An 8,319-nucleotide genomic window follows, 5' to 3' on the forward strand; every position below is an offset into this window, starting at 1 on the left:
CCAATAAACTCAATTTTAGTCATACATTTAGTCCAAAAAGTATTCAGCCACATGTCTTTAGTGAAAAAAATTCAATAAGCGTATATTTATTGGTTTGCACAAAAGTTATAGCGTCTACAAACTAGGGTTCATTTTCTGGAATTTACACAGCTTTTAGTTTATGACTGCCTATGTCATTTCTTGAGGTTCTAAAATGGCAGGGCAGTACAACCCCCCCCAAATTACCCCATTTTGGAAAGTAGACACCCCAAGGAAACTGTTGGGAGGCATGTTGAGCCCATTGAATACTATTTTTTTTTTTGTCCCAAATGATTGAATAATGACAAAAAAAAAATTACAAAAAGTTGTCACTAAATAATATATTGCTCACACAGGCCATGGTCATATGTGAATTGCACCCCAAAATACATTTAGCTGCTTCTCCTGAGTATGAGGATACCACATGTGGGACTCTTTGGGAGCCTAGCCGCATACGGGGCCCCGAAAACCAAGCACCTCCTTCAGGATTTCTAAGGGCATACATTTTTGATATCACTCCTCACTACGGTACCTATCACAGTTTCGAAGGCCATAAAATGCCCAGATGGCACAAACCCCCCCCCCCAAATGACCAAATTTTGGAAAGTAGACACCCCAAGCTATTTGCTGAGAGGCATGGTGAGTATTTTGCAGCTCTCATTTGTTTTTGAAAATGAAGAAAGAAAAGAAAAATGTTTTTTTTTCTTTTTTAAATTTTCAAAACTTTGTGACAAAAAGCGAGGTCTACAAAATACTCACCATACCTCTCGCAAAAAGCTTGGGGTGTTTACTTTCTAAAATGGGGTCATTTGGGGGGGGGGGTTGTGCCATCTGGGCATTCCATGGCCTCCGAAACTGTGATAGGCAGTGAGGAATGAAATAAAAAATGTATGCCCTTAGCCTGAAGGCGGTGCTTTGTTTTCGGGGTCCCGTACGCGGCTAGGCTCCCAAAAAGTCTCATGTGGTATCCCCGTACTCAGGAGAAGCAACAGAATGTATTTTGGTGTGTAATTTCACATATTCCCATGGCATGTTTGAGCAATATATCATTTAGTGACAACTTTGTGCAAAAAAAATAAAAAATTGTCTCTTTCCCGCAACTTGTGTCACAATATAAAATATTCCATGGACTCGACATGCCTCTCAGCAAATAGCTTGGGGTGTCTACTTTCCAAAATGGGGTCATTTGGGGGGGGTTGAACTGTCCTGGCATTTTATGCACAACATTTAGAAGCTTATGTCACACATCACCCACTCTTCTAACCACTTGAAGACAAAGCCCTTTCTGACACTGTTTACATGAAAAAAACATTTTTTGCAAGAAAATTACTTTGAACCCCAAAACATTATATATTTTTTTAAAGCAAAGGCCATACAGATTAAAATGGTGGGTGTTTCATTTTTTTTTTACGCAGTATTTGCGCAGTGATTTTTCAAACAAATTTTTTGGGGAAAAAACACACTTTTTTAAATTTTAATGCACTAAAACACACTATATTGCCCAAATGTTTGACGAAATAAAAAAGATGATCTTAGGCTGAGTACATGGATACCAAACATGACATGCTTTAAATCGGCGCTGTTTACATCCGGCAAAATCTAAGTCTCGTGAAATGCTCGTAGCTTCCGGTTTCTTAGACCATAGAGATGATTGGAGCCATTCTGGTCTCTGATCAGCTCTATGGTCAGCTGGCCGAATCACCGGCTGCATTCTCAGGTTCCCTGTTGAGAGAAAAACATGGAAGATGGTGGGAGGGGGGGACATTCCGTCCAACTGCTTGTAAAAGCAATCTAGAGGCTAATTAGCCGCTAGGATTACTTTTACATGAAATCCGACCGCTGGCTGAAAATAATGATACCAAGATGATACCTAAACCTGCAGGCATCATTCTGGTATAACCACTCAAAGTCCAGAAACATACCAGTATGTTGCTGGTCCTTGGGCATATATTGTAATCTTTTTTTTCATGCAGCCTGTGGGCTGAACGAAAAAAAGATTGATTGGTGGGTATGCCCACCATTAGAATACCTTCCTTCATCCACCCACTTCTAATGATGGGCATACATGCACCGTATATAAATGCCGAAGCATGGGGGCATCCACCCCAAAAGTTAGGAGCAAATCGCTCCACCGCCCACTGGTGCCCCCATGCTTCAGCATATGTCACCTCCGACAGCGCTGGAGTCACAGCTTTATGTATCGTGGGAGGAAACGCTGCTGCTGTCAAGATAAATAAATCTGCGCTGCAGCTGAATGGCGTACCTGAATACAAAAAAATGGTTAACAATAAAACACAGTAAACAGTAAAGTATAAAAAATTGCATACCTGAAAAGCAAATGTGATAAAACATAATAACAATAAAACATTGCAGAATAGAATACAGTAAAAAAGAGCAGAACAATAGAGAGAGAATAGAGAGAGAGAGAACAATAAAACGACAACTATTTTTTTTATTATTATATATATTTTTTGTGTTTTTTTTTTTTTTTTCTACACTTTTTTTTTGTAACTGTAACTTTTATAACTGTAACCGGTTCCAGGTTCGGGTCTCTCAAAATGCGATGGCATCTTGGGAGACCCTGTGAAAGTATGCCTAGTCTGTGCAATGCTGTACCCTACGCTAATACTCAACTAGTGTATGGTAGCTTTCAAAACATTCACCAATGCAAAGACCAGGATTGTCAGGACAGGAGGGACAATAATAGCGGGTGTCACGCCTATATCCGCGCTTGCTGCAGACACAACATCTTTTTTGGGGGGGTTCGTTGGGTAGGGGTGCTCGGGAGGACATAAAGAAAATGCCTCTCATGCAGCTGACTGCATTTGGTTGGGGTTGTGAATGGGGGAAGTACGGGCGCTGCAGAAGCAGTGGGTTCCCATTTAGGATTGGCGAATGCAGCAGGAAGGGCATTATGGGCACGACGGCCCTGTGTTTGTCTTCTTCTTGGTGGCAGCGGGACACTACTTGTGCTTGCCACCTCACCAGCTTGAACTGCACTTATGGGACTCGCCACGTCACCAAGTGTTACTGCAGTGCTGGTTTGACTACGACCGGGGTGTACTAGGCCGCTGGTGCTTGCCAGTTCACCAAAACGCTACCAAAATAACTGTTAGCGATCGCCAGGATCAGGCCTGACTCTGCGATGCTGCAGTTATGTGTTTAGTGTTTTGTAAGTGACAGTGATCGATCGATACTGCACCTGGGTGGGCTGGGCCGGGCGGAGGGGAAAACGCAGGTGCTAGCAGGTATCTGGGCTGATCCCGCTAACGCTGCGTTTTTGGGAACCCTAAACTGCTGGGGACGCTAGTATAGATCTGATTGGATCAGATATTGATCCGTTCAGATAATATACCACTAAGGGAGGTGTATGCTGCATGCGTGGGTGTTAGCGGTACTGGCGCTGACCTGATGCTGCTTGGGGCGACGCAGACCCTATCTGACCCTAAAACCTAAGTTATATCACCGCCGGGCGATCAGGGGGCTAAATCTTTATTTGGTAATAAACTGCGGGTGCCCTGACACTATAAAAAATAAACTAACCAGCGTCACCCGTAACAGTTATATGGTGATCAGTGGTGAAAGGGTTAACTAGGGGGCAATCAAGGGGTTAAAACTTATTAGGTAGTATATGGGGGTCCCTGATGCTATAAAACACTGACGGCGAACCTATATATTTACCTACCTAACTAGCGTCACCTGTGACACCAATACAGCGATCAGAAAAACGATTGCTTAGTGACACTGGTGACGAGGGGTGATCAAGGGGTTAAAACTTTATTAGGGGGGTTAGGGGGGTACCCTAGACCTAAAGGGTGCTAAAACTAACTGCCCTACCACTTATAACTGTCACAAAATGACACCAATGCAGTAATCAGAAAAAAAACATAAACTGCTATTGGTGTCACTGTGACGGGGGGGGGGGGATCATGGGGTGATCGAGGGGTGATGGGGGTGAAATGTGTGCCTAGTGTGTTTTACTGTAAGTGTAGTGTTGTAGTGCTTATGTCTTCTCTCCTCGGCGCCGGAACGGAAAATAATGTTTACATTACAGCAGCAGAGGAAGATTCTCATTCGTTGAGTGGTCTCCCCCTCAGCCTGGATCCCTCCCCTAACAAAGCCGACCGCCTCAGGCACCGGGGGGGCACGGCCCCCTGCCCGCAGGAAGTAGATCACGTACCGTGTGCAGGGTGTGCGGGATGTACAACCACTTAAAACTCACCCTCTGAACTCCTTTGGGACTCGTTTACAACACTCAGATGCAATCAATTTTTTTTTTTTTTTTAACACAGTACAAATGCATATGCAAACATATATTTTTTTTTTTTATGGGGGGCAAACAACTATCCCCCCCAGTCGGCCGTTGGTTCCAGCCCCTGCTCCCAATTGGTTGGGTCACTCTCCCCCCTGGGAGTCTTGCAGCCAGTCATCCAGCCCTGCACTTACCCCATGTAGGTTACGGGCAGCGCCCCTACGGGTGACGGGTGGTGGGTGGGCGTCTCCTCCTCCTCTGCCTCATGGTGGCTTCCACCATGGGTCTTTTGCCTCCTCCTCCTAGGCATCCAAAAGGATCACCTGCCCTTTCAGCCAATCAGGTGACGGGTCTCAGGACCAACTTTCTGATTGGCTGGGTGGAGGATCAGTGTGAGAATAGTGAATATTTCATCGCTATTGTCACACAACTGGGTGGGCTCTGCACCACGAGCCCACCCTTCTTTTGAACCCTTTTATAGCCTTTCCAACCTCATTGGAATCCATGTGTCTGGTGCCCTGCATGTAAATTAGGGGGCTGGACACATGGATAGGGGGGTGGAGCCTGTGCGCTCTTAATGGACGGGCTGCCACTGATGAGATAGTGATGATGTTTGCGCTGTGTGAATAAGAGATAAAAGGAAGGGGAGTGCTGCAAAAAGATGCCAGTGATATGTGGAAACTGAAAAAATCTGAAAAAAAAAAATAAAAAATCACATACGTGTTGTCACCAAATAATCCTCGTTCTAAGAAATCCTAGTACATCCAATAATGACTAGTGCAGTATAATAATACAAAATGAAGACGTGTGAAACATATAAAGAATATATACCAATCATAGGCCACATAGAGCTGGGTGGATGCTCTCACTTTATAGAAAGGAGCATAGACGTCAATCCATGAACGCCGAGTCCTTTATATGGAATCACCGCTCCGCTCCCCGGTGTTGTCAGATATAGACTCCATGGATATCGATGTAAATATAGAGAGAGAACACTCCAAATCTGGTATGTGGAAGAGATTTATTGATATCTGTGACCAGTATATACTGTATACATTACAGCAGTGAGGTCAGCTGCTTGTAGACACAGAGGTGTCATCACTGAAGATTGTATTTTAGACACGGTGTGTTTCCTGGTGGTGGGATTGGTCGATTTTTGCCCTACACAGATTTCTTCCATTATATCATATTACTATATGAACTTTCTGCTACTTTTATATATTTTATCAATATTTTGTCTGGGATTAATTGCTGTGTGTATTTACATGAGCATCCACCCAGCTCTATGTGGCCTATGATTGGTATATATTCTTTATATGTTTCACACGTCTTCATTTTGTATTATTAGTCCTCATGCACACAGACGTTTTTTACAGCTGCTTTTTTGAGCTTTTTTTGCAGCTTAAAAACGCCCGTCTATGTTAGTCTATGGCTTCATGCCCACCTAGGCGTTTTTGAGCTGCAAGTGGCATAGGCGTTTTTAAGCTGTAAAAAAAAACCCAGGACCAGCGGGTTCTGAGAGACGTTTTTCAGCTGTAAAAACACTCTAACGCTGAAAAACGTCATTCACCAACGTTTTGTAACGTTTTTGATCCATTGAAAAAAAAAAAAAAATTGAAAAAAAAAAACGCTAAAAAACGCTAACGCGAAAAAATGCTAAAGAACGCTAAAAAACGCTATTGCAAAAACGCTGGAAAAAGCTAAAAAAAGTTTAAAAAAATCACTGCAAAGATACCGGCGTTTTCATAACGTTATTTTAACAGCCTGTGTGCATGAGGGCTAACACTGCACTAGTCATTATTGGATGTACTAGGATTTCTTAGAACGAGGATTATTTGGTGACAACACGTATATGATTTTTGATTTTTTCAGTTTCCACATATCACTGGCATCTTTTTGCAGCACTCCCCTTCCTTTTCTCCCTTATTCACACAGCACAAACACCATCACTATCTCATCTATTTCTTTTTCTGTTTGGATCAGACTGACAGGTTTTTGCAGCAGTGCCCCTTAGATTAGGTTCTCAGACAGTGCTGGAGTCATTTACACACACAGGCTGCCACTGGTGGTGTGGGGTTGTTTTTCAGGGGTTAAGGTTGGCCCTTCAGGGGTTAGGGTTGGCCCCTCAGGAGTTAGGGTTGGCCCCTCAGGAGTTAGGGTTGGCCTCTCAGGGGTTAGGGTTGGCCTCTCAGGGGTTAGGGTTGGCCTCTCAGGGGTTAGGGTTGGCCTCTCAGGGGTTAGGGTTGGCCTCTCAGGGGTTAGGGTTGGCCCCTCAGGGGTTAGGGTTGGCCTCTCAGGAGTTAGGGTTGGCCTCTAAGGAGTTAGGGTTGGCCTCTCAGGGGTTAGGGTTGGCCTCTAAGGAGTTAGGGTTGGCCTCTCAGGAGTTAGGGTTGGCCTCTCAGGGGTTAGGGTTGGCCCCTCAGGGGTTAGGGTTGGCCCCTCAGGGGTTAGGGTTGGCCCCTCAGGGGTTAGGGTTGGCCCCTCAGGGGTTAGGGTTGGCCTCTCAGGGGTTAAGGTTGGCCTCTCAGGGGTTAAGGTTGGCCTCTCAGGGGTTAGTGTTGGCCTCTCAGGGGTTAAGGTTGGCCTCTCAGGGGTTAGTGTTGGCCCTTCAGGGGTTAAGGTTGGCCCTTCAGGGGTTAGGGTTGGCCCCTCAGGGGTTAGGGTTGGCCCCTCAGGGGTTAGGGTTGGCCCCTCAGGGGTTAGGGTTGGCCCCTCAGGGGTTAGGGTTGGCCCCTTAGTTCCAGTGAAGGGCGTCAGCATACCAAGACATTTTGGACAATTTCATGCTCCCAACATTGTGGGAACAGTTTGGGGATGGCCGCTTCCTATTCCAACATTACTGTGCACCAGTGCACAAAACAAGGTCCATAAAGACATGGGTGAGCAAGTTTGAGGTGGATGAACCTGAGTGGCCTGCACAGAGTTCTGACCTCAACTCGACAGAACATCTTTGGGATGAATTAGAGCGGAGACTGCAAGCCAGGCCTTCTTGTCCAACATCAGTGCCTGACCTCACAAATGCTCTTCCGGAAGAATAGTCAAACATTCCCGTAGACACACTCCTAAACCTTGTGGACGGCCTTCCCAGAAGAGTTGAAGCTGTTATAGCTGCAAAGGGTGGGCCAACTCAATATTGAACCCTACAGACTAAGACTGGGATGCCATTAAAGTTCATGTGCGTGTAAAGGCAGACGTCCCAATACTTGTGGAAGGAGGTGGATGGAGGGCGCGTGATCAACCGCTTACATCAAAACATATTTGGTTTAATCATGTATAATGGAATACACACAAATAAATATAACCATCTGAATAATACAAATAATACTTTCATAAAAAACAGGTGACAAAATATACACTGAAAGGTTAAAATGGGATATGCCCATGTAGAGGCAGATGTTTAAAAAAGGCTGACGCGTTTCGAGGGTGACCTCTTCATCAGATCCTGAGAGAACGGGAACACAGTCTGTGTGAGCCCAGTAGGCCGACATGTATACATGGGGAGGAGGGGCTAGTAGGAGGGTATGTCCTGTGATGTATAGTTACTTATTCTGAGCTCTATAACAGTCCACGTCCAAACGTTCTAGGTGGAATATAGATCAAAAAGAGGATAGTGAGGAGCACATGGTAAGTGTGCTCTGGACACTACAGACTGGAGAGTGGTAAGTGTGCGCTTGACACTACAGACTGGGGAGTGGTATGTGTGCGCTGGACACTACAGACTGGAGAGTGGTAAGTGTGCGCTGGACACTACAGACTGGGGAGTGGTAAGTGTGCGCTGGACACTACAGACTGGAGAGTGGTAAGTGTGCGCTGGACACTACAGACTGAGGAGTGGTATGTGTGCGCTGGACACTACAGACTGGAGAGTGGTAAGTGTGTGCTGGACACTACAGACTGGGGAGTGGTAAGTGTGCGCTGGACACTACAGACTGGGGAGTGGTAAGTGTGCGCTGGACACTACAGACTGGAGAGTGGTAAGTGTGCGCTGGACACTACAGACTGGAGAGTGGTAAGTGTGTGCTGGACACTACAGACTGGAGAGTGGTAAG

This window comes from Aquarana catesbeiana, linkage group LG03 (genome assembly GCF_042186555.1).
Source record: "Aquarana catesbeiana isolate 2022-GZ linkage group LG03, ASM4218655v1, whole genome shotgun sequence".
Taxonomy (NCBI): domain Eukaryota; kingdom Metazoa; phylum Chordata; class Amphibia; order Anura; family Ranidae; genus Aquarana; species Aquarana catesbeiana.